Source organism: Eschrichtius robustus, chromosome 12, assembly GCF_028021215.1.
Source record: "Eschrichtius robustus isolate mEscRob2 chromosome 12, mEscRob2.pri, whole genome shotgun sequence".
In the NCBI taxonomy this organism is placed as follows: domain Eukaryota; kingdom Metazoa; phylum Chordata; class Mammalia; order Artiodactyla; family Eschrichtiidae; genus Eschrichtius; species Eschrichtius robustus.
This window is the reverse complement of record NC_090835.1, coordinates 91100019-91126832: the sequence shown is the minus strand read 5'-3', so window position 1 is coordinate 91126832 and position 26814 is coordinate 91100019. Positions and strand designations below refer to the sequence as shown.

At 36.5% G+C, this 26814-nt stretch overlaps 1 pseudogene; it reads left to right on the top strand.

Moving 5' to 3' along the window:
* Positions 1-26814, top strand: part of LOC137774119 (uncharacterized) — an 802702-nt pseudogene that overhangs the window by 329919 nt on the left and 445969 nt on the right.

The window sequence follows — 26814 nt, the reverse complement described above, 5'->3', positions numbered from 1 at the left end:
GAGACTACAGAGGTGAATCATTATTCTCAACACATCAAATCAAGGGTATATACTATGAACACGGCTTATCACTGTTGAGCTTGACCTTGATCACCTGGCTGAGATCACGTTTGCCAGGCTTCTCCATTGTAAAGTTACTCTTTTTTTGCCTTTTCCATATTGCATTTCTTAGAAGCAAATCACTAGGCACAGGTCATAGCGTTGTTTTAAGGTTTAAATGAGATGATAAAGCTCTTAGCACAGAGCCTGGTGCTTAGAAAACCCTCACGAAATGTCACTTGTGACTGTCGTTGTTGCTTTTGCGCTAGTAATCCCCTTCAGTACTTAAAAGCCAGTAGTGTTTAGGGTGTCTTCCTCATAGTTATACCGTTCTCAGTCATTTACTGATGTTGATCAAAAAAATAAAAAAGAGGAAGAGTGCTCACAAACTTTTCAAGTGAGATGGCTGTACTCAAAGGCACTCTAGGATGGGGGTGTATGCAGTCACTCAAGCTTTACCGCTGAACAGCTGTGCTAAACTGGGATTATCAGCATCTGGTCCTGTTTCAAGGGATGGTGTCAGTCATCAAGGATGAGCATGGAGATAGAGGGTGGCTGGGGTGAGGGTGCCTGGCAAGTCTTGAGCATGAGAGGGAGAAGGAAAGTAATTCAGGAGCTGAGCCTCCATTATGGCGAGACCTTCCCCCGCCCCCCGCCCCCATGGTCAAATTTCATAGTTTTCAGGTAGAATTCTGAGTTCTTAGGGAATAAAACTGTCTTCAGCACTTCTCTATAAAATGGGGGCCTTGTTCTGTGACCTGAGATGCTTCAAAGCCCTTGCAGTGGTTGCTGGAGTGTTCACTGAGCCTGGATAATAGAGCCTGGAGTCCTGTGTAACCGCGTCTGTTGGAATAAATAAGAACGGCTGGTCTCTTGTACAGATACTGTTTGCCATGAATTTTTTATTTAAGTCTCTCCATGTATCTAGTAAACAGTAAGCAGTATTCTAACATTACTAAAAGCCTCCCAAGTCTCCTTCCAATAAATTTCCTTCACTCCTCCCCATTTAGAAGTTCAGGGTGTAGGGCAGGGTTAATGTACCAGAGAAGGAATGCTAGGAAAGTATTTCTGAGCTAGAGAAAATAAGGTTCCTCTTCTATGTATTTTTTCCCATTTGACCTTCAGCTTCTCTCTTAGATAACATATTTTTTGGACTGTTTCTTGGGAAAGCAAGATTTATGCAGACATTCTTTTACTGGTGTGTATGTACTAAGTGAAGAGAGACATATTTGTATTAAAATGGAGTTCTCTGTCCCTGAGTGCTTCATGGGGAGAAAATTTACATCTGCTTTAAGGGTAGATGAGTGAACTATTTGCTTGGTCTTCTTTAAATGACTAGCAAGGAAATTCTTTCCATTTATCTTTGTGAATTTCTGTCTTAACATGCTTACTTGAGACTGAGCACCCCTTTCCTGTCCTACAGAGAACCCAGGAAGCACTTGAAGAACATACATGGCATCATTCATTTATTCTGTTCTCTTTGTTATTAACAGCGGAAAGAAATTTTTTATTTAATCTGCCAAATTAACTTCGGGGTCCAAAGGAGTGAAAACTTTGATGATACATTGTTTAGTCTCCTCTTCTTTTTTCAAGCAAACAGTGAGTTCCCTGTCCTGGGGGCTGGGAATATAAGTAAAAATAAGATGGGATCTACCTCAAGTATCAAGTGATAACCTTGGTGGGCTCCAGGAGATTTTATTATTCTTTTAAGCCTTTGTAGGGCTCCTGTGGTCCTCACGGATGCTCACAAATGTGTCAGTGGCCCTCTTTGGGGGCATGTAGTACAGTTGCACTTTCTGGCCTCTTTTGAGGTTAGGCATGACCATGTGACTGGCTTTTGCCCGTGAAATGTGAGCAGAGGTTGCATCTGTGACTTCCCAGACGAAGCTGAAGAGTCACCGTGGGATTTGCTTTCATCCCCTTCCACCTACCTTCGTGGGAACCCGCACAGTCTGGTCTCGGAGGGGCCATGAAGGAAAGACCCTCTGACCTAGGTTGGACCTACAGTGTGAGCAAGAAGTACACTTAGGTTATTACACATCAGTAGGATTTGGGCTGGTGTGTTCCTTCAGTACTATCAGCCTGTCCTGACTAATGCAGTCAGTGTTATTATCTCTTTAGAGTCGCAGGAATTAAGGCCTATTTGTTTGAGCTGTGGAGGGGATATTCACAGTTGTGATGGTGGCAGTGGTAGGAAATCTGTACACATAGTAGTTACTGTAACATGAGAACTGGGCTGCCAGTTTATACTCTTAGAGGTGTGACCTGCATTTCAGTATAGTTGTTACATTTCTTCAAGGAGATTACATCCCTTCTGACTCTGCATGCATTCTTCTCAACAAATATCTTTACATAATGGAGAATAATTCTAGAGAAGGAAAAATCAAAGTGTATATTTAAATACACACACACACACACACACATACAGGCACATTATCTTACCCTCCCAAGAGTCATATGAGAGATTTTAATGCCAAACTACTGGTTGAGTGCCAAGAAGAATTTATTGGGTGGACATAATGCTTAATTTATATTTAGGGAATTTCCACTGCTAAATCACAGAGCTTATAAAATTTAACAAGAGGAGGAGGAGGGGGTGGAGAAGGGAAAAAAGGGCCCAGGGATATGGTTGACAATATTCCTTTTAATTTAAAGCCACCTGAAGGCTTTAGTTGAATAATAAATTCCCATATGGTTTCCGTTCTTTCAATGTTAGAACCTCAGAAATGCAATCTACTTTTAGCCTTGGCTTCTGCTTGCCTCTTTGTCAGGGTGAGAATGCTTCCCGTCTGCCTGCTGGTAGGAAGTGTAAGCCAAGCCCACTTCTCATGGGGATAGTTCCCAGGCTGTACTTTCTATGGGGCAGGTTGGCTTTTCTGGCGGGAGGACCCACTCCTACAGGGAGCTCCTTTTTTTTTTTTTTTTTTTAACATCGTTATTGGAGTATAATTGCTTTACAGTGGTGTTAGTTTCTGCTGTATAACAAAGTGAATCAGCTATACGTATGCATATATCCCCATATCCCCTCCTTCTTGCATCTCCCAGCCTCCCTATCCCACCCCTCTAGGTGGTCACAAAGCACCGAGCTGATCTCCCTGTGCCATGCTGCTGCTTCCCACTAGCTATCTATTTGGAATTTGGTAGTGTATATATGAGGACATGGTGGGGAGGGGGAATGGGAAGCTGGGACGAAGTGAGAGAGTGGCAAGGACTTATATACGCTCCAGGGAGCTCTTGACTCCTGGAGGGGCAGAGGCAGCCAGTGCGACCCCTCAAGATGACTTCACGCTTCGTTAGTGAGAAAGCCTCTTTGCGGGCACTTTCTCAGCTCCCTGTTGTTCTTCCCAACCATACACTTCTGTTTACAATCAACTTTTCCCCTGAAGGAAAAACCCGTCCTCCATTTGGGTTTTGTTGTTTTTCCCCTGATGTTTATTTGGTAACCATCAGAATCTTTAGAACGGCAAATACTCAGTAAAGCCTGAAACTTGAGTAGAGAGTTATTTTCAGTTACTTGTGCTTTCGTTACTAAAAATTTCCTCTTTTTCTGATCGTGTGTAAGTTTACTTTCCTCATGTGTTAATGAGTTCACGGTATACCCAGGGAGTCTATAGAAAACCTTTTGAGAAAGCGTTTTTAGAGTATGATGATTGCTCTAAGCCTGCCTCCCTTTTTTCTCTTAATTTTGTTTTCAGTCTTAATGCAAAAGCTACTTCACATCAAATGTTAATGAAAAAGCACCCAGTGTTCTTTTGAGAGAAACCTAGAAGGAAGATATATATATATATATATATATATATATATATATATATATATATATATATACATATACACATTTATATTTAAATCTGGATCTGAAGTGCTTCAATTTTTCAAATAGATTGAATTAAGGTAGCTAAAGACTAGAAATCCATTATAAGCATGTACTCTTGGTTGTGTAAACTGTTCTGGGCTGAATTTGTGAAATTCTACACTAATATCATTAAAATGCCAGGAGATAACTTTGTTGTGGCTCAAAAGAAGCTATCTAGAAATTATTAGGAGACAGGATTTTGGTCCTCCTTCATTGTGCTCGTGTCACTATTTAACTTCTATTACTGTTTATACATTTAAAAGTTAGATTAATGGTGCTCACCTTTCCAGTCTTCATGGAGTTGCAAAATGATTTCTTCACACAAGGGCAATCGAAATGATATGTATAAAGTGGCCTGAGTCTTTGGAAGAAGAGTCCTACAAATGTATATAGGTAGATGGAAGTAGAAGAAGACTACTGTATATGGAAGAACAAATGAATTTGAAAGGAAATGGGGTTACCACCTCTCTCAGCTGACCAGACAGTACTAAGTGAAAACTGTTCTGTTTCCACCAAAGGCAGCATTTTGAAGAGGACCCTCTGGCAGGGTCATTGCATTAGTATCCTATTAACTTGAAATGAGAAAGTACCTTTTGAGTACAGAGGCACTCAAGATGAGCTCATGTCAAATTGGGCCTTCATGATCCTCAGAAATCACTTGTGGGATATACTATTAGGATGAAAATGGTATTATCTGGCTTGTAAATTAAATGCCACAGTTTGTCTCCTGCATAGTGTGTCCTCAAGTGGTATTTCATGTGTTTCTAAAAATGCCTTCTAGAAACTAGACTAACATACAGCTCGTTTTTTCTTTTTGCTTGATTTTTAATTGTCAATTGCTAATATAGTGATTTGAATCAAATGTAAAACAGAAAGAAAATCAAGCACAGTCCCAACACCACTTTCATTTAACACGTCTCCTCCGTGTCCTATAATTTTCCTCAATACGATGTTTTATATGTGTGTATCACTTAAAAAAAAAAACAAACACCCTCTACTTCTGGTTTATTTGGATAACTTTACAGTAGCATATTTGAAAATCTGTTTCGTGAGATGAAGATATGGGCGCCTTATCCTTTACCCTAGCTCTACCCTTCTACTTTCCAACACGTATAAACTGTACATTGATTTTCACATTGCTAAAGTTAACAATCCTATTCTGTAACTTTTACAAAGTCTCTCATGTTACATATTTGGATCGATACTAAAAAAAAAAACCCTGAAAACCAATCATCAGTGTTTATATCTACGTATGCAAATAATGTCCATTACAGGACCAAGTAAGATGCTCTGATTACATTCTTTTCCAGTTTCATGATCCCTGTGCCTCTCTGTGAGAGGGGTCAAAGGAAGACTCCTTATTTAATTGTATCAATTCATTGAAACCATACAACATTGTTTGCTTCAAATATGGCCTCTAACCTTCTTACACAACTTGTTAACCCTGAAGTGTTTGATCTCTATATTTTCTGGGAGAAGAAATAGAAGCCTTTAAAGAAAATTGGATTTTCTTTCTAGATTCAATGTTGTTTTCTCTCATTAAACTTCTGGCATCTCTTTTAAGCTTGATTTTCAGATTTTGTAGTGATGTTCAGGTCTTATTAATTCTGAGTGGTACTTGGAGTAATCTGGAAACTGCATCTCCCGTTGGCCCTGGGCCATTTTCTCTTATTATTTTGATGTGTTTTCCTTAGGCTTTCTCTGCTATTTCTTAACAATTTCTGTCAGTCAGATGTTGGGTTCCCTTACATCCCTCTACATCTTATCTTTCCTTCACATTTTCCATCTTTCTGTCTTTGTCCTTAATGTTGTGGGAGATTTTGACTCTATCTCTTAACCCTTTCCTTAGTGGTTTTTAGCCATCAAATTTAATTTCTAAGAGCTCATCAAATTTTTAACTTCTTGTTTTTATTTTTGTGGCATCTATTTTGAAATTCATTAAAACAGTGGTGTAAAGCACTAGCATTCTGCCAGGAATTCATCTATTATAAAAATATGCATTATAAATTCAAAATCCCCTATGGGTATTTGAAGAGACATCTAGAATTACCCTTCAGTTTCATAATCTGACCACTTAGGAAAAAAATATCACCAGTTGCTCACTGGCCATCTGATTTGACTTTGACATTATTAGTAATGCATACCGAACAACAGCAATATACAGAGTGAGTGATTAAAAAAACAAAAAACAAAAAACACAGTTGCTGCCCTCAAGGAATTTATAGCCCAGTTGAAAGAAAAAAGCCGAAGCATCTTAAGAATAAAAAAATACTGACTTATGCAGTATAGAGTTTTAAACCAGAAAAGTTTGTTTTTTCAACCAAGATGAAACTTTTGTACACAAAGCCTTTTTCTGTATATTGGATTTTTTATTCATTGAGAGAGACAGAAAGTTAAATTGTTGGATGGAGACTATTGCTTTTGATATGTATGTTTGTATTCTTTTTATAGGGCCATCCATCATCTATCACCAGATCAAATTTACCAAAATCTAACTAACAAAGTGTGTTGTAATTTTTAAAAAACTGAGTAACTTATTCATGAAACGTGGCATTTTCTTATTTAGCTGAATTATTTGATTGCTATTATGCTACTTTTTATCATTCATTGACATGTATATATCATAGTATTCCTATATGCAAAAGATAGTTTCTTTTTCTCTTCCCCCTCCTCCTCTTTCTCCTCCACCTCATCTTCTCTCTCTGTCTTCTACTTGTTGGGTCTTACTCACCTACACTATTGATACAAGCATATACTCAGTCCAACTTGTGTCTGAATATTTTCTACACATCATATGCTCAGTACTATGATGACATAGGGTTATTTCCTGAAGAAGTGGTTAGATGTATATTACATATACTATTGGTTAGGGGCAATGTCAGTTAATAACAGTAAGGCTACCTGTTCTTAGATGGTAGGAAATGTAAATATGGCTTCTGTTTTGTTAGGACTTGATTTAGAAAGCAGTGGACATTTGTTTTTACTCTTGAACTTTTTCCTGAACATGAATTTTCATGACTGATTTAAAGGCTATCTTGGTGTGGAATGGAAGAACCATGTTTGAGGGCTTGGATTCTTAACCTGGCATCAGGGAGGGACTTAAGTGAATCAGCTCATCGCGGTGTTACTTCTGTTCTGAAAGCATTCTACAAAAATACACAGAATCTAACAGTTTCATTCTGAGAGAACGGTAATTGTCCCTACTTACTATATCTAAGTGTCGGTCCCTAAAGTTGTTCTTAAGTTTTGAAATTTGGCTGTCAGTATATTTTGGCTCAAGAAAACTCAAGAAGAAATATTGCACCATTTGGAATTAGGCAATATGTCAGTTTCCCATCAATGAAAAGTTTTATTAGTTCTTGGGTACACTAATTCTGAAACTATAAATGCATGTGATATTTGGAGGAAAGCTATTTGAATAGGGTTTTTAGGATGAGAAACTAGGCTGCAGCTACAGATGTAGCATAACTACTCTGATGTTGAGTATTGATGGTTGTTTATTTTGCTCTAATACTTGTTACCATACCAAGTTTCACATTTAATTGATAAAAAGCTTTCTCTATTTAATCCAGTAAAATTACCTTCAGCTTATAGGTAATGAACATTTAAACACTGTGGTGATGGTGAAAGCCCAGGATGAAGGTATATAGTCTTGGATATAATGCTGTTGGTTCTTAGAGCATTATCTGGCGGAAGGACATGTGATACAGACAATAAGAATCATGGAGATAAGCTTAATTCAGTTTGAGTTTTTAAAGAAAGAATTATTCAGGTACAATATAAATGTGGATAATCTCTATCAATATATCTTTGAATTTCTTTGATTAAAGCAATCAATAGGACGCTTCAAAGTTTGTGTAAACATGTTCCTGTACTACATGTCACTTTGTGTCACAGTATTTGTAGGATGATGTTGATAAATTACGTGAGTGCTTTTTTTCCTGATTGATGGTAATAAAGGACAGTGATTTATCACTTTCCTTTTCAAGCAGGCTTAAATGATGATAAGGAACTAAACTGTTCAACAGAAAAGTGGACCTCTCCATTCTCCCAGAAGCATATGTCTAAATATTAGCAATGGGGAGTGAAGAAGGGGAAGGAAGCTGGTCTAAGGGTTGTTCCGGGAGCGTTCCACACAGTCAGAACTGAATGGAGAGCTCATTTCATGCCTGGCTCTCTGTCTGCTCCATCAGCAGCACTGATATCTGGATCTTTATCAGGTTACTGCTGCTGCTGTCTACATTTTCATTTACCTTGGCTGCCATTTAATTAAAAAATAAAAAGACAAATGGCTAAGGCAAGGCTAGGAGTGCAGCTGAGGATGGATGTCTGTTTCTTAGTGTGTGAGTCTGTCACATCACCTTTTTTTTTTTTTTTTTTTAAGGTATTGTGGTACCTTCATATTTTTTTTTTTTAATGTCTGAAACATTTATATTAATATAGACACCTTTGATGTCTGTGATGGGACAAAGCCTTTTAATTTTACCAAGCCAGATTCATGATTCTTACTTTCCTAATTTTTCTAACTTTTTATAATTTTTTGGAAATTATAAAATTGATGAAAACTCTGAGGTCTCGTTTCTAGAAGTAGGCCACTTTCAAATTGTGTTTTAAATAATCTCAAGTACAAAGATGTCTCTGTTATTGTGGAGGGTAGAGGTAAGAGAATGGGAAGGTAACATCTTCTCAGGAAGAAGGTAACATCTTCTCAGAAAGAGAAGATTTCAACCAGGTGTTTTATATAGATTGGAGTTCTGTGAAAATTCCTTTTAGAAAAGAATGTTCTGAATAAAGTTTGAAAACCATTGGTCTAGGCCACCGTAAATTCTGAAACACCTTCCTTCCTCCAGTATCCCAGCATGGACAATTGTTTGTTCCTGTATTGTACAACACATTTGCAGAAAGCATTTTGATGTTAATCATAGCTGGAGCTACTTTCCTCAGACCATCGTGCTTCCCCTAGGATTATGTTTCTGCTGCAGGGTAGGTGGATGGTTAAATTGATGGGTGGACGCATAAGGATAGGAAAGGATAGAAGGAAGGGCATACAATTATTTCCACTTGTCTCTTCCTTTATGTCTGTGCATGTACCTTTAAATTATTTGATTATATTTATTACTGCTTCGGGCAGGATATGCATCTTGCTCACACTTCATTGTCTCATATGCACTTACAGTAATAATGTTAACTCCCCAGTCCCTCTTTTATGTATATATGGCCCAGGCACCGTTCTAGATGCTGAGGATATAGCAGTAAGAAAACACACAAATACATGACCTCATGGAGCTGCTTTCTACCTGGAGGGGAAACAGTAAACATCGAAGTGAAATATACAGTGGGTCAGTTAATGATGAGTGCTGTGCCAGAACAGAACAAGAGAGGGAAGGAGGTAAAACAGCAGAAAGCCTATAAATCAAAACCTACAGAGCTGTTTGACTGAAACTTCTGAGACAGTGAGAAACTTGCAGCACCAAGGCAGCCTCCTCCTGTGGCCACGGGCACCAGAAAAAGCAGCATCCTTCCCCTTTGCCCGAGGCCGCAGTTTTGGCTTTATCACCTTAGGGCTCCCAAGCCATCGTGGAAGTGCCGTGCTCTGTGCACAGGGATCCTCAACAGAGAGAAGTGGCCATGGAATCGGATGGAGGTGATGGTGAAGGCTAGGGAAATTATTTGAGTTTCTGTGTCACCACATCTGATTCTGCACGGGGGTAAGGCCTGGGTATCCTTGAGGTATACGCATAAGCAGTTAGATCTTGCTCAGTCAGTTATTTTCAGGCACAACCAGGCAATTGAAAATAGGAACTGTGAGTTACAAAAGGGCCATTCCTTTTCCAAGTGTTTGTGGATTTGCAGATATAGTCTTAGACACTAAATTTGACCTTGAGCCAAGTAATTTCAATTTCTTTAAGGAAGGAGTTTGGCAGATACTGAGATGGATGGGACCACCTGTTTTTTTGGCATTTCTTGAAACGGAACATTTTTTAATCCAGTGAAAAGGAAAAAAAAAAAAAAAAACCCAGTATTTATATTCTCATCGTGTAGTAGTAGCAATAACTGACTCTTAGATAGCACCTCCTCCCGCCGGCCAGGTACACTTCTGAAGTGCTTTCTGTCAAGCCCATTCTGAAAACAACCATGTGAGGTAGGTGTTGCTCTTTTCCCCACTGTAGAGTGGAGGATAACTGCTTCCAAAAAGGTTTCATAACTTGACCAAGGTCACACAGCTTATATAACTGGTGAAGCCGGGATTTGAGCCCATGCAGCCTGACTTCCTAGTTCCTGTTCTTAATCACCACAGTGAGTAAGTTTCCACATGCACGATGCATGGATCCCTGAAAGATATTTTACAAATCAACTCATATTAAACTCTGTGAGTTTGAAATATAATGCAGTCCTCCAGCGAAGCCTTGTGAAAATGATGTATTTTGGGGCATTCTTAGCTTAGTAATGTGTAAATACAGATTTTTGAAAATTTCAGACTTATCTAAAGTAGAGGTCATCTAGAGGAAAGAAGGCTTTGAGCTGGTCAAGAAATATGTGCTAAACAAATTAATAAAGGAATAGACTGTTATTTGGCAAGAGAGTTGGTCTAGTGTAGAGTTCCCAAGTAAAATTTGCATCTTGACCTAAGTCTTGCTTTTAGCTTTTTAAGCTATTCTTATACTTCCCATAGACACAGCCATCTGATAGATGAGAAATCCAGGCAGGAAGCCTTGCAGAAATCATCCAGGATGTTCCTTCTTTGTTCCTGTGTGTGCTCTCTGAACCAGCTCCTACCTTACATCTTTGCAGTCCCAGTATTGATCCTGCTTTGACTCTCTGGGCTCATTTTTCACAGTTTGTCTTTCCAGTGTTTGAAAGTCAGTTTTCCCTAAATAATTCCTGACTTTGGTCAGTCGTCAGACCCTCACAATCACTTGCTGTCTGGGTAGGAACCTTTAGTGTAGGTCCTGCCTCTGTTGTAGTAAAACCAAGCCCCTCATCTGCCTACTGGGATGACATTTTGAAACCAAATGTGTTAGTGCAGTGTCTTACTCAGAATTCCTTTTTCTTAGAGATCTCTCTGGAGGTTTCTATGGGCTAATGGATCCCCACCCACTTGACATTTTGCCCATTACATGTTTCTTCCAAGGAACGAAAATGGAACTCTCCTTTTCTGACAGCATGGGAGACATTCTCTTGCTGCTGCTCTCCAGGAAAAATCTCATAATCTAACTAGACAAACCCTTGCTGAAAAATTAGACCAAATGACATTTGTAAACTCCAAGGAAAGCATTTTTCTTCTGTGAAGTATTCCCTAGCTGTAAGTGTTAGAAACCTTACATATAGCAATACCAGTTAAGTTCATGGAAAAAATGAAAGGCTATAAACAGCTGGATATACTGTCAAAAATGAATCCTGTCAACCTAATTTTTTCCCTAGTCCTGTGTGCTGAGAAACTTTCAGCCTTCTTAATTCACTTTTATGAGGTGAATGAGAAAACTAAATGGATAAAATTTAGTTGCTAAAAGAAACACTGGGTAGCTAGCTAGCTCCTTTTTGCTTATTTGGGAAGTTTAAGTGAAGAAAATACCACATGGTTACCAAAGGGGAAAGGGGGTGGGGGAGGGATAAAGTGGGAGTTTGGGATTAACAGATATGAACTACTATATATAAAATAAATGGCAAGGTCCTACTGTAGAGCATAGGGAACTCTAGTCAATGTCTTGTAATAAACTTTAATAGAAAAGAATCTGAAAAAGATATATATATATATAGTGTATAGCTGAATCACTTTGCTGTACACCTGAAACTAACTCAACTTTGTAAATCAACTGTACTTGAATAAGAAAAGAGGGGAGTAGATAAATTGTGAGTTTCATAAGTGGAATACTTACTGGCCTCAAAAAAGAACAAACTACTGATTTATTCAGCAGCATAGATGGATTCTGAAAACCTTTATTCTGTGTGAAAAACCTTACACAAGAGGGTGCCTACTGTGTGGTTCCATTTATATAAAGTCCTTATATAGGCAAAACTAATTTATGATGAAAATAATCCAAACAGGAGGGATAGGGGCAGGGCTTGATCAGGAAGAGGCATGAGGGAAATTTGGGGGCTGATGGCAGTGTTCTTTGCTTTGATGGGGGTTTGTGTTATACAAGTCTATGCATTTGTCAAAGCTTATTGAATGTTATATTTTAAATTTATGTATATCACTGTATGTTATAAAACAAAGATTTTGAAGCCTATCTTATGTATGCCGAAGTGTTTAGGGGTAAAGTGTATTGACATTTGCAACTAACTTTGAAGTGGATTAAAAAAAATAGATTGATTAAAAGATAGAGGAATGGCAATCTAGCCGTAGGATTTAGGTGGAGTGAAAATGGATTTTGATTGTGTAATTTTCTGAACTTTCTGTACATATGAAAGTTTTCATAATAGAGTATTGGGGGAGAAGACAATTTTTCTGTTCTAGCTTCCAAGGGTAGAAAAGATCTTGCTTTACAGGTGAAGGCACTGAAACCTAACTCCTCAAAATCCAAAGTTGTTAAACGACCGAGCTAGTATTAAGTTGCAGAGGGCTCTAATCCTCCAACCCATGTTCTTCCTGTGTTGCTGCACTACTTTCCAAATCCAGACACCCAGAGCCCGTCGGTTAAAATGGGAAGTAGGCATGAAACCTGCTTTTCTTTGAACCCCTGTGGCTACTCTCCAGTCTGAGTCAACTGACCTTTTTTCAAACCGTTTTCTTGAGAGAAAAAATGCTAGGGGTAGTCAGGTTATTGAGCCCACCTTTACTAAATATCCATATGAAGGTAAATACTGAGATTTAATCAGTTATAAAATAAGTCTGTTTTCTCAAAGAATTATTTTTTCTCCTAAGTTCATGTACTGGGAATTTCAGATACAGGAATAAAATTCCAAGTATTGTAGAATTAAAAAACCAAGCCCATATGTATTTTGTTCCTAGTTCAAGCAGGAATTCTGCAGTCTTGCAGATGGTAAGCGTGTCTCCTGTTCAGCAGACGGCTGCAGGCAGGACTGGAAAGAATGCCGTGCTGGGTGCGCAGAGACTGGGGCTCTAACCCCAGGTCTGACCTTAACTGGTCCTGTGACTTCGTATAACTCCCCTAACCTTTCTCAGGGCCAGCCTTTGATCTTGCTCTCCCTATTAGCGTGAGGATAAAAGTAAAGCAAATTTCAAAGTTGAAAGAGTTGAAAGATACTCAAGCCCAACCTCCTCATTTTCTTGGTGGGAAAATTGGAGCCTAGTGATTTGTTCAAGGTAATAGAGCTTTGACAGAGGCAAAGCCAGGCCCTAAAACAGTCTTTTCCTGATGTACAGGTTAGTGTAATTGCCCCATCACAATTACCTCCCTGTAATAGCTATGAAAGAACCCCAAGATAAATGTACCATAGGAATGCAAAGTGGTGGTGTGGGTGATATTTCTTAAGATACACATAAGTATTACATGTATATTTTTACTTAGAGAATATAAGTCTTCTGGATTTTAATATGTATACTGATATTTTATGTTAAATCTATAACTATAAAGCCATGTGTAGATAACAGTTTATCTGTAGGGAAGTGGTCCCTTTGGTAAAATTCATCATTTTTGTTAATACTCTCATCACTATGCTGGACCTTTTTATAGATTATTCTTAAGTGTAGTATTCAATATATGTAATAAATTACAAGATTCACTATTTCAGGTGTAGGTATTCCACTGGGATGTGGTTGATAAAAAGTATATAAAGCAACACTGTACAGTATTGCATTTTGAAATAATAGGACTTTTGCAACACTGTAACTAAATATAATGGTATGTTTTCAAATATATTGTGTCTATCCTTAAAAAGCCAAAAACCATTTTGAGGTAAAACAGGCTAAATGAAATTTCTTGAAAACAAATATGTATTGGCAAGCTTTCTAATTTGGGGTTGGGTTTGTGTTTTGTAGAGTTTATGCAAGAGCATTATGTATTTTTTTTTACGTCTTTATAAGGTGTTATTGAAGTACAATAACTGCACATATTTAATTACAATTTGATCAAATTTAACATCTGTATACACTGGTGAAACCATCACCACAGTCAAGATAAAGAATATGTCTGTCATCCCCCAAACTTTACTCAGAGCTCCTTTTGCAATCCCTCCCTCTTTGCTTCTAACCTCATCCCCAGCTAACCATTGACTTGCTTTTTTCCCCATCCTCTAGAACTGTATGTAAAAAGAATTGTGTGCCTAAGAATTGTTTTCTTTTTTTCGCTTTTGCCTAGTTGCATTCCATTATGTGGATGGATATGCCATAATTTGCTTATTCATTCATCTGCTGGACATTTGGGTATTTCCAGTTCATGTCTATTACAAACGAAGCTGTCAGAAAATGAAAGCAAAACTGTTTTCCTTTTTCATGGGTAAATGCCTATAACTGGAAGGGCTAGGTTATATGGCATGAATATGCCATATCCACATTTTACGGAGCTTCCAAAGTGGTAATACCATTTTCAGATCCCATCATCAGTGAAAGAGTTCAGGTTGCTCAAAATCCTTGTCAGTGCTTGGTATGGCCAGTCTTTTAGTTTTAGCCAATCTAATGGATGAATAGTGTCACCTCATTTTGTGTTTAGTTTGCTTTTCTCTGAGGACTAATGATGCTTACATCTTTTCATGTACTTTTGGCCATTTGCTTATCTTTTGTGAAATGTCTAACACTTCTGTCTTTCTTTAATGGGTTCTTATTAAATTTACAGGAGTTCTTTCTATAATATATTTTGAACCCAAGTCCTTCATCTGATATTTTCTTGAGCAAATTTTGTTCCTGAATATGGCTTGCATTTTCATTTTTAGTGGTGTCTTTCCAAGAACAAAAGTCTTACATTTTGATGAAGTCTGATTTATCAATTTTAGCTTTAATGTTTTGTATTTTTTCATGTGTTCTATCTACAAAAACTGCCTACCTTAAGATACAAATATTTTCTCCTATGTTTTCTTTTTGTGGTTTTAGATTGTGCATTTAGGTCTATGATTTGAGTCAGTTTTTGTGTTGAGTGTGAGGTAAGAATCATTGTACTTTTTTTTCAGTTTTGATTTCCAGTTGAACCAGCATCATTTGAAGAAAAAACTGTCTTCTCACCATTGCATTGCCTTGACACAGATGTCAAAAATCAACTAAACATGTATGTGTGCATTTATCTCTGGACACTGTTTCGTTCCATGGATCTCTGTCTCTTTGCCAGTAATCCACATCCTTCATTACTGTAGCCTTATAGTAGATCTTGAAATTAGGTAAGGCAGATTCTCCAACTTTTAACTATCTAGGTCCTTTGTATTTCCAAATTTTAGAAATGTGTTGTCTATTTCTACCAAAAAAAAAAAAAAAAGCCAGATTAATTTTGTTTGAAATTATATTGAATCCAGTCTTGGGATAATTGTCATCTATGACCATGGTGCATCTCTTCATTTATTCATGTATAATTTAATACAGCAATGTTTTGTAGTTTTTAGTGTAGAGGTATTTGATATCTTTTCTTGGTTTTATTCCTAGGTATTCTTTTCCCCCCACTACTGTGAAAGGAATTATAAACATTTTATTATCAATTTTTTGCCAGTAATATGTCATTATAGAACTAACTTTTCATATTAATCTTCACATACACATTGCTGAATCTTTCATTAGATTGTGTAGGTTTTTATGGGTTCCTTGGTATTTTCTAAGTAAATAATCATTTCATGTGAATATTGACAATTTCACTTCCTTTTTGACTGTTATTCATTCATTTCTTTTCTTATGTAAATGCAGTGGCTAGGTCTTGTAGTAAAATGTTGAATAAGACTGTTGAAAGCAGACATTCTTGCCTCTTCCTTATCTTATGAGGAAAAAATTAGGTCTTTAACTTTTTGCGTGTGATACTGGCTATTGGTTTTTCCTTAGATTCCTTTTATCAGTTTAATGAAGTTCCCTACTATTCCTGATTTGCTTTTTCTGAAATCATGAGGGGTGTTGAATTTTGTTAAATGCTCTTCTTTTTACATTTATTGAAATATTTTTTTCTCCTTTATCAATAGGTGAATGACATTGATTTCTGCATGTGAAACCAACCTTGCATTCCTAGGAAATGCTTTCGTTGACCCTTGAACAACACAGATTTAAACTGTACAGGTTCACTTATACATGGATTTTTTTTTCAACAAATAGGTACTGCAGTACAACATGGTTTGGGTTGGTTGAATCCGTGAATGCAGAACTTTGAATACAGAGGGCTGACTGTAAAGTTATACATGGAATTTCGACTATGCGGAGGGTCAGCATTCCTAACCTTCACATTGTTCAAGGGTCAACTGTGTATGATTAGATTAGTTTTGGTAACATTTTGTTAAGGATCTTTACATCTATATAAGGGATATTGAACTGTGATTCTTTTTTTTTTTTTTTTTTTTTTACAATATCTTTTTAAGATTTTGATACTAATGTTAAGTTGGCCTTGTAAAACAAAATTGGACAGTGATTCCAACTTCTTTATTTTCTGAAAATATTTATGTAAGATTAGTGACTTGAAAAGTTTGCCAGAATTCACCAGTACAAACATTTTGATCTGGGGTTTTCTTTTAGAAAAGGTATTTGCTAATTTAATTTCATATATATATTTCAGCTTTCTATTTGCCTGTGCCAATTTTGCTAAGTTGTATTTTTCAAGAAACTTGTCAGTGGCATGTAGTTGTCACATACTTTACGGTAATATTGTTGTATTATCTTATACTTTTAAAGCTGTTGGATCTGTGTGACTCTTTTTTATTCCTGATATTGTTGATTTGTGTCTCCTCACTTTCTTGAACATCCCAGGTAGAGCTTTGTTAATTTTGTTGATCTTTTCAAATAACTAGCTGTTAGATTTTGTCTGTCTGTTTTATTGATTTCTGCTTTTTTTTACTATTTTTTCCGTCTTTCTTTGGGGTTAAATCTGTTTATTTTCTCAGCTTTTTATAGTAGACTCTTCGGTCATTAATTTTATTTTTTTACTTTCTAATACAAGCATTGAAAGTTATGTGTTTATCTCTAATCTTTTCTTTAACTCTATCCCACAACTTTTAGTATATTGTATTTTTGTTATGTAGTTCAAAGTAATTTCTAATTATTTCATGGATTTGTGTTTTATCCATGAATTATTTTGAAGTGTGTTATTTAATTTACAGGTATGTAATGTTTTTCTAGATATCATTGTTTTCTAATTTAACTACATTATGGTCAGAGAATATACTCTGCCATTATTTTGATTAAGATTTGATTATTTTGATTTGATTTGATTATTAGTCAATATATTTCTAATATTGACTGTATTAATAAATCAGAATATGATCTTTCTTGGTGAATGTACCATGCACATTTGAAACTAATACATATTCTGAAGTTGTTAGATGAGTTCTATAAATGTTAATTAATCAAAGTAGTCAGTTGTGTCTTTGAGATCTGTGTCTTTGCTGAGTTTTTTTTTTTTTTTTTTTTTTTGAGGGGTGGAATCTAGTTTTTCTATGAGTTACTGAAAGAAGAAGTTTTTTCCCCCCAACCTATAAAGATGTTATTTTGCCATCAGGTCTCTGTGGTTTCAGATGAAAAATCTTCAATATTTTGACCCATTCCCCTGCGTATAATGGGGCATGTACATCTAGCTATTTTCAATAATTCTTTCTTTATATTCTTCCACCAGTTTTATGACGTGTCTTAGTGTACTTTCCTTTGTGCTCGTGAATCACTGAGCTTCTTGAGTCTGGCAGTTTAGGTACTTGACTAAATTTGGAAAACTTTCAGGCATTATTTATTCAAAGAATTTTTTTTTCACAAAAACTGCATCATCTCACTTGAATGTGGAATCTAAAAAAGTTGAATACATAGAAGAAGAGAGTAGAATGTTGGTTACCTGGGGTAGGGAGGTGGGGAAAATGGGGAGATATTGGTCAGAGTGTACAAAGTTGGAGTTATGTAGGATGAATGTGTCAAGATGTAACGTACCATATGGTACCTATAAGTAATAATTCTGTAGTGAATATTAGAAATTTGTAGTGTCTTTAGTAGTAATTTCACTATGTATATGTACATCAAATCATCATCTTGCTCACCTTAAATGTATACAATTTTTATTTAAAAATAAAATTTTCTTTTTTTCATCTCCTTTCAGTGGTCCAGTTACATAGGTTAGATCTTTGGACATTGTTCCATAGGTCTCTGAGGCTCTTTTCGACTATTCATCCTTCTTTCACCCTGTTTTTCAGATTGGATAATTTCTATTGATCTATCTCAAAGTACTTACTTCTTTCTTGCATTATTTCTATACTGCTATTGAGTTCCCCCAGTAAGTTTTTCATTTTAAGTACTGAATTTTTCACTTCCAAAAATTTAATTCCTTAAATTATTTTTCTCTGTTGAATTCCTGTATTTTCATTATTTCAAGAGTGTTTTCCTTTACCCATGGAGCATAGTTTTAATAGCTGCTTAAAGTTAATGTCTTTGATAGTTTCATCACCTAGGTCATCTCATGCTTTGTTTTTTTGTTTTTGTTTTGTCTTTTCCCTTGAGAAAAGACATGTTTCTGGTTCTTTGCGTGATGAGTAGTTTTGGATTGTATTCTGGAGATTGTGAATATTCTGTTGTGTAGAGTCTATTGTATTATTCCTATCATAACCATCTGGAGAATGATGATGTTTATTTTAGCAGGCAGTTGAGCCGCTTAGATTCGGACTGTAAGTTGTGTCCCACTTTCTTTGGGAGGTAGTTGAGATCTTATTAATTCAGTCCTCTCAGCCTTGACTGTATGGCTTTGTATCTTTCTGGTGCATGTGCAATTCAGGGTTAGAATGAGACTTGTACAGAAGGCTCAAATCTCTGTTCAGCTACCAGAGCCTTTGATATCCTCATTTGAGACTTTCATGCATGCTTAGCTCAGGAATTAAGGTGATATTTGTTGATTGACAGAATTAAGGGATCCCTTTTTTTCACTTTCTCATCTCTGAGATTCTCCCCAAACTGGCCTGAAGGAGTTCATATTTCTGATTCTCCTTGCCAGAAAAACAAGGTTTGTCTGCTTGTGAAGCTGCCGTTGCTCAGTGCTTTGCAATTGGGGTCTACCCTTGGGGTCGGTCATACTGCACAAGAGAAAAACAAATGGGAAACATCACTATGCAGGTCACTTTTCCAAGTTTTTACTCTTTGATAATCTTCCAGCTTTTCAGAGTCGTTAGGTGGTCGGTGCGTGTGTGTGTAAAATTTAAAGTTTTTAGTTGTAATTAGCATGAGGAATGGATGACAGTGGGCCTACCTTACCACGATAGAATCAGAACCCATGTTGAATTTTTTTCCCAGGAAAATAATTCTATATCAAGATATAGGATCTTTCTTTTAAAATTAGCCAAACCATGGTGACAAAGTTCTCTTCATGTGTAAGTTGTGTGGAGTAGAGCAGAAGTGATTGTCAAATTGTGTCCATTACACACACGAGCGCACACACACACACAATTTAAGAATATAGCTGCTGTTATATTTTAGTTTATGCGTTCCAACTATTCTTTGCATATACCGTTATTTCAAGGACATGGAAGACATTACTATTTTCCTCCTTCACTAGGTTATTAAAGATAAAATCGGTTATGTGTGTGAAGTGCTTAGAGCCGTCAGAATCAAGCTGTATAGAAATTAAAGTGGTATTATTACTCTAATGCACAACGAATCCTTGGATATTGTTAAAACTTCTTAGGACCCATGCTTTGTGGTGATTTAAGTGTTTTAGTTAGACTTTAAGAATTAACATTGGTGACAATATTTCCTGTTGTGAAATGCATATAGTAGGTCAGTGACAACTTTTTAATGAAGGTAAGTTTATATAATGATAAAAAATATAAAAGTCAAAGGACAAGTTATTTCTGAATGATGTACATTTTGGAAATAGCACAGTCTTCTTTTTTTCATTTTTCAGAATCAGGCTGATGTGAATTGTGTGTTATATATTTCTACTTTTTTTGGGGGGGTAATGATTAAGTGACTCTTAAGGAAATGAAGAATGAGGGCAGCAAGGCCATTTTATGTAACAATGAAATTAAATTGTTTTTTTAAAAAATAAAGGATGTGTGGACATGTGATAAAATATAAGATTTTCCATATGCTTAAGAAACCCTTCTGACCCTGAATTGGATTAACTTATTGAAATGGGGCTTGGATAAGGAGCACATTGGAGTTCAGGTGAAAGAATTTCCTCAGGGGCACCTTCCAAGCATTTATTAGTCTTTAGTCTTATTTGCTCCTTGAAACTGTGGGTATAAAAAAAGCAATTTTCTAAATTTATGTTATTTGTAAAATGCACTGTTGAGTTAGACATTTTGTTTTATGGCAACCAGAGTTTAAAAAATATTTACCTGGTTAATCTCTATTGTATCAAATACAATACCTTGATGTTTTACACTTAAAAATTGAGATATAATTTGCATTCAGTAAAATGCACAAATCTTGTGTAAAGCTCAGTGGCTTTCACAGATACATTTTTTAATACATATGTAACCCAGACCAAGATAGAAAATATTCTTATCATCCCTTAAACTTCTTTCATACATTTTCCTTTCAGTGTCTTCCAGCCCCCAGCCAGAGTTAATCACTTTTGACCTTGGTCAGCACATATTAGTTGCCTGTTCTTAAGCTTCATATAAATAGAATCATACATAATGTTTTGAGATCCATATGTATTGTATATATCAGTAGTTCTTTACTTTGTTGAAGAGTACTCAGTTTTATCAGTAGGTCCCAGTTTGATTACCCATTTTTCTCCTGCTGACCTGCTTCCATTTCGGGGCTATATAAATAAAAATACATACATCTTCCTTGTGCTCATCTTTTTGTGAATTTAGTTTACATTTTTCGTATTATGTAAGTTCATTATAAATTATTTGAATATAGCAGTTTGTCTGTTGAATCTCTTTTTCATGTCAACTTTTAGAAGATACTTTACTATAAAAAAAAAAATGGTCCCAAGATGTACAAGTTTACAGTAAGAGATTTTAACATTTTTGAGGCTATTTTCCCTTTTTCAGAACATAGATTGTCCATATTTGATTCTTCTGTACAAATTATAAGGGAAAATTAAAATTTGTAAATCTGTTAAATGCATTTGAAAATTAAAACATACCACATATATGAAATTCTCATTTTTTTCCATCAATTTATATGACTGTTTCTTCCCCCAAAGACCCACCACATAGTTCCGTATCTTTTCTCCAGTATGCTATTTCACTGTAGTATGTGATAAGCAGTTTGTGTCCCTCTCCCTGTGAGACCACAATCTCCTTGGAGACAAAGACCATCTGTATCTTACTCTTCCATCCCTAGCATCTAGCACTTTGCCTGGCACGTGGTAGGTACACATTATATGTTGAGTGAACTGAATAACTGCCTTTTGTCTGGGGTGTTTATTTGCGTTGCAGAAGTCATCTTTGCTATGGAAACATAACACACACTTAGCTTTAGCTCAGGAGTTTACTATTCCCTTTACGTCTTAAGTCTTTTGTTTAATACATGAGCTGACTTATCCCAGTTTCCTGTTTATATAGAGTAGGCTTTTGATGAAAATGTGCACTACCAAAAACCTATAAAAGATTTCTGTTTTGTTTAAAAAGATTTCTGTTTTATTTAATAACATTATGTTAGACTTCACTGCTATGTCATTGAGAAAAACAACCTCACGTGGACATTCTGTATATATATGCACCCACATATATACATATATTACATACATTATATATATATATATTCCTAACTCACCTTTGCTTCTAGGGTATATATTAGTGCACGATATATTTAGTGCATAGAATACGTCATTTTATTTATCTTTTTTTAATATTGGCCAGAGACACAATACCTGTTTTTGACAAAAAACCTTGAAATTATGCATGATTTTCATTATACTGGGATTTCTATGTTGAGTCAAAGGTCATTATTCTAATCGTCTCAGACCCCTCTTTTTTTTTTTTTTCCCCCTAATAGGTCTTTGCAGTGCCCATCTGTCTGTGGTTCATGGTATAACCTTTTTTGATAGGAGCGGAGTGGCAGATGGGCAGCAGATGGGAGTTTTGCCCGGCATCTTGGTTCAGATCCTGGCACAGGCAGAAACTGTCAGGGACTGTCAGTTTGTCCTCACAGCTTGTGGGCTCCAGTCCTGTGTTTGGCATCACGACCAAGGGTCTGAACTGATGCAGAGCTGGACTAGCTATTGGTCCTTCTGGCTAGTTAATGGTTAAAGACTAACAATAAGGGTAGGGGACATCCAGTGGGACTGTAAAAAGCACCTGAGAGAAAATGTCCTTTCTATTTCACTGTGTGCTGGATCCTCAGGACCCCAGAGTCAGCTCGTTCTCAAGACGGAAGTGGCAGAATGAGGAAAACAGTGTTCTCATATAGGTATTTACCTGTTTTCAAAATATAATTCTCAGAAGTCCTTGTTTCTGTTCAAAATCACATGAGGAAACGAGAAATATAGACAGTGTCTTGATCCTTAAACCAAATGTTTTTGTCTAAATTGTTGGACAACTTGTCATCTTCTGGAATTTCTAAGGATACTACATGATGAAAACTTGGACTAATGATAACATTTTGAATGCAGTAAGTGTAACTGCTTCTACCAAAGCATTAAAAGATAGTTCATGAGATTACTAGTCTCTCCAAGGGGAAAGAAGAAAGTCTTTTTTTAAAATTCTGAACTATCAGTGCATAACTCTTTTTTTTTTTTTTTTTAGTGTGTACATAAATTTGCTGCCTTACAAGTCACTCTCTTCATTTTAAATAGAAACCAGATTGGAGTAAACAGATGGGGCTGGGCAAATCCTCCTAATGGAGGGTAAGGCTTGGCAGTGACCAAGAATAAAAGGCAATAATGAGTCAAATTGTATGCTGAGCTCAGAGGGTTTTTTTTTTTTTTTTATTGTTTAGTTTCTTTAGACTTAGAGCTTCACAGTGATCATATTGTGCTCTTTCTCTGAGTCCCAAATTTGATAACACAAGAGAGTTTATGTAACGAATATGTGTCTACAGATCTCTAAATAAGTGTCCATCATAAGTATAGAAAACTGTCACACTCTTTCTACTGAGCTATCACTAACTTATCACCCAGTATTAAAAGAGAAGCCTAGACTATTCCATTCCTTTCCTGTACTCTGAACTAAATTGAAATACTGTGCCCTGCTGGTTAATAGCATTTCTGTTCATATAGTAGGTAGGTTATAACATGATTACACAATGTATTAATATGAATTGTTTACATTCAAATCTTGTGTTCTGGGAATCAGTGGTCGCTTATACATATGTGTTGTTCCCAATTATCTCAATAACATTGGGCTATGATGCTGAAATAAATGGTTTGCAGTAGTTCAAGAAATTCCTTCAACCTAATTTATACATTTGCAGTGTGAACCACCATAGGGCACTGGAAAATGTAGGTTATAACAGATTGTTGGGAGCTCAATTACCTAAACCTTGAGTAATCATCTATATTATAAAATGGATATACATTGTATACCATGTTCCATCAGGTATTTTATCATTTAAAATTTCTTCTTTCATAGCTTAATATATTTAAAGTAAGAAAAACTCTGTATTTATATCATCTGAGGAGGTGAGGTTGTGTGTGTGTAATTATCTATAAGGTTACGTATTTGACAGACGACCAAGGTACCTTCATTTTGGAACCTTGGCACTTTATCTGGGGCTTCCTTGCAACTAACTCATTTATTCTTTACTTTCAAGGGAATCTTGAAATGGAAAAATCTTGTTACAGTGCTGCCTAGGATGGCCTAAGGACTGTGTTACACCTCAGCTAACTCTAAATGTACCTTAATGTGGGTCTTGCTAACATGATTTCAGGTGAGGTGTGGGCAGGATCTAATTAGTTATAAATCTGTAAATGCTTGAACAGAGGCTTAGCTTGAAATTCTCCATCTGACCGATAGCACTGCAACACTCTAATCCCAGAAAGCTCTCTTATAATGAACTCCCATTAGCCACGGAGTTCAGGCAAAGTCATGAACTTGAGGAAACCAAGCAGTCCCTGTGACTTAACCAGTTAGATGGAAGCTCTGCTTTGCCAGTGTGCTGTCTGCTTCCCCCAGATTTGTTCTTGCTTTGGGAAGGCAGCTCTCAAAAGAAAGGTTACAACCACAATGAGTAGTTCTATAGAGATTAAGGTATCTTACATAGAATGTCTTCCATAAACAGCTAATTTCTTATATTTAATCATCCTTTAGATTGTATCATGTTTATGGATTTCGAAGGGCTTTACTCATTCTTTACCTCTTTAGATGTTTTAATAACCCCCGTTAGGCAATTAGAGAAGAAATCTAAATAACCAAGAAAATAAATCAAAGTTCAGCATCCAGTTTGGTTAATTATTGCCTTTTGGTCATAGCCGTTGTCACTGGATATATAATGACAAACAATAAAAAAGTCCTTACTGGCAAGAAACTTATGTTCTAATAGGCCATGCAGATAATAAATAAACATATGCTAGAATGTCAAAGCTCAATAAAGAAGTGTTATCACAAATACTAAGGCAGGTGAAAGTGTCAGAAAGAGAGGGAGATGCTACTTTATGTAGGGTGGTCAGAGAAAGTCCATAATTTTGTGTGCGTGTAGATGTATTTTTTTCACATTTAGCTTTTTTTTTTTTTTTTTTACTAAGACATAATTTACAGATTCACAGAATGAGAATTGCACAAGTCTTATTCACATAGTTTGAGTTTTGGTAAATGTATGCACCCATATAACCATTACCCTATCAATATATGGAACATTTCTATCACCAGAAAAAGATTGCTCCTGCCCTCTCCTAGACAGTCCCGTCATCGTCGTTCCCCAAGGCAACCACTCTTCTGCAATTTCACCATTAGTTAGTTTTGCCTATTCTGGAGCTTTGTGTAAGTAGAGAATCCTACAGTTTGTAGTCCTCTGTGGCTGGATTCTTTCCTCCTCTTAAGATTTGTGATGTTCATCTGTGTTATTGCTTTATTGAGCTCATTCTTTTTTATTGTGTTCCGTTATCTGGACATATCACAATTTGTTTATCCTTTCTGCTGATAAGCATTTGTATTGTTTCCAGTTTGGGGCCATTTATAAACCTGTTAGGAACATTTTTGTGTCAGATTTTTATGTATATGTTGACATTTCTCTCAGGTAAACACCAAAAGGTAGGTGTATGATTTTATAAGTAATTTCCATGCCGATTTCCGGAGAGGTTATACCATTTTACCCTCCCATCAGTAATGTAAGAGTTCTGTTTTTGTTTTTTTTTTTTCCACATCCTCATCAACATTTGGTGGTCAGTCTTTTAAATTTTAGCCATTTGAGTGGGTGTCTAGTGCTGTCTCGTGTGGTTTTAATTTGCATTTCCGTAATGACTAATGATGGTGAGCACTGTTTCATGTGCTTATTGGCTATTCATATATATTCTTTTGTGAAGTGCCTATTCAAGTCTTTTGCCCATTAAATTGAGTCGTTTGTCTTTTTATTATTGAATTGTAGGAGTTAGATAGAAGTCCTTTGTCAGATGTCTTGCAAACATTTTCTCCCAGTCTGTAGCTTTACCTACTTACTTCCCTAATGTTTTTCTAAGAGCAAACATTTTAATTTTGATAATGTCCACTTTTATAATTTTTTCTTTGTTAGTATTTTCTTCTGTCTAAGAAGTTTTTGCCTTCCCCAGTATCACAAAGATACTCTCCTGTGGTTTTCTGAAAAGATTTATGGTTTAATTTTGATGTTTAGATCTGTGATAATCTAGGATACATTTTTGTATATAATGCGAGGTTTCATCCCCCTCACCCCAAATGATCAATCAATTATTCTAGTATCGCTAGTTGAGAATATTTATTTCTTTAAGATTTTCTTATAGAAATGCTTTGGGGCCTTGGTTGGAAACACATATTTTGGGCTTTATATTTAGGATGTAGAAAGATGAAAAGAGCAATGTTCCTGCGTTTACAACAACAAAATGGTAGAAAATTTGCAAATACATAACTTTTCTTGAACTCATGGGAGAGTTGAGGTCTCAAAGAAATGAACTAACCTAAGAGCTAACTTAAGTCCAAGGAGAAATGAGATGCAATCACTTGCTTACCAGAGGCAGATGTGTAAGGACAGTGGTAAGAATTCAATGAAAATTTTTAACAAATTGCCAAAAGCCAACTGTGGAACGGCAAGAGAAGGTAAAACTACAGGGGACTGCAGATATGAGAGGAATTTGCAGCCATTCCAGGCTCTTCTACTCATGCATAGGATATGCATAAAAAAGAGAGGTCAAACGTCCAGAGAAATCATTCTTGTGAGCAGGCCTGGCAGAGTGGACCAGCTACAGTTGGGGGAAAGCCAGCAAGTCCTGCTGTATCATTCTCTTCTCTCTCCTATGGAATAAAAGCCTTAAACGGTGTGGCAAAGAGCAATAAACTTTTGTCCTTAGGGCGCTGGTGAAAGCTCATTGCAGCTAGAAGACCATATAGGAAAAAAACATCTATCCCTGAGTAAGGTCCAGGAATACATCTTGGGGCCAGACTTAGAGGTTCTAGTGGAGCAGGACCCAGGAGAAGGTCCCATTTCCAAGACCCAGGGACTCAGTGTCTGCCCAATTAATCAGAACAACAGAATACATCCCAGCCTCTGCCACCTGGCCAACAAGTGTGGAGTGGCTAATACTAGTGGGATTCCCAATTTGCAGATGGGAAACTAGGGGCAGAGAAATTAAATGAGTTGCCCCCAAATCTCACAGAAAGTAGAAAAACTGAGCTTTGAGACAAGATAGTCTGGCTCCAAAGTCCTCATAACTACTATGCAATACTGCGGAAGCAAGAGTAGGAATATTGAGAGGAATAAAGCACATCAGAAGAGTGGGCTGTTCCAAGAACAGAGGGCAGTGCTCAAGGGA